We start from the raw sequence: 549 nt of genomic DNA, 5'->3' as shown, positions 1-549 counted from the left end.
CTCACGTGTAATATCTTTCTGTGTAAATATCTCATATTACAACGTGGGACACCTGCGGCCGAAAATCCGGTGCGGCCTAAAATCCGGTGCGGCCTTTACAATTAAAAAATTGATTTTATTTCTAAAATTAGAGCCAGCGGCTTTTAATCAGGTGCGCTCTGTAGTCCGGAATCTACGGTAATTTTCTCTGCTTCTAAAGGGTTGTTGGAAAACACCACTGTCCTCCAAAGACTGAAAGCCAAATGGGAAACCATCATTTGGATGATCAACAGAACATGATCAGAAACCAGATGCAGGTCTGCACAGGACAGTGTTTGGGGCTCTAGACAATGGTCAGGGTAAAAACATATGATCTGGAGAAGGTATTCAGCAGCGAGGTGTGGCATCGAATGACATGGTATCAAAATTTGGAAGCTGATTGACAGAGAAAATAATTTGGTTGACTGATGACAAACAAACAATGCTTGTTCTGTTCGGAATGGTTGTTGAGGGAGATGTTCCTGCTTGTTTATCCTGTAATATTATATCCGGATGGTTATGCATTGTCCT

Source organism: Hemitrygon akajei, chromosome 8, assembly GCF_048418815.1.
Source record: "Hemitrygon akajei chromosome 8, sHemAka1.3, whole genome shotgun sequence".
Taxonomy (NCBI): domain Eukaryota; kingdom Metazoa; phylum Chordata; class Chondrichthyes; order Myliobatiformes; family Dasyatidae; genus Hemitrygon; species Hemitrygon akajei.
Note: the sequence above shows the minus strand (reverse complement) of the source record.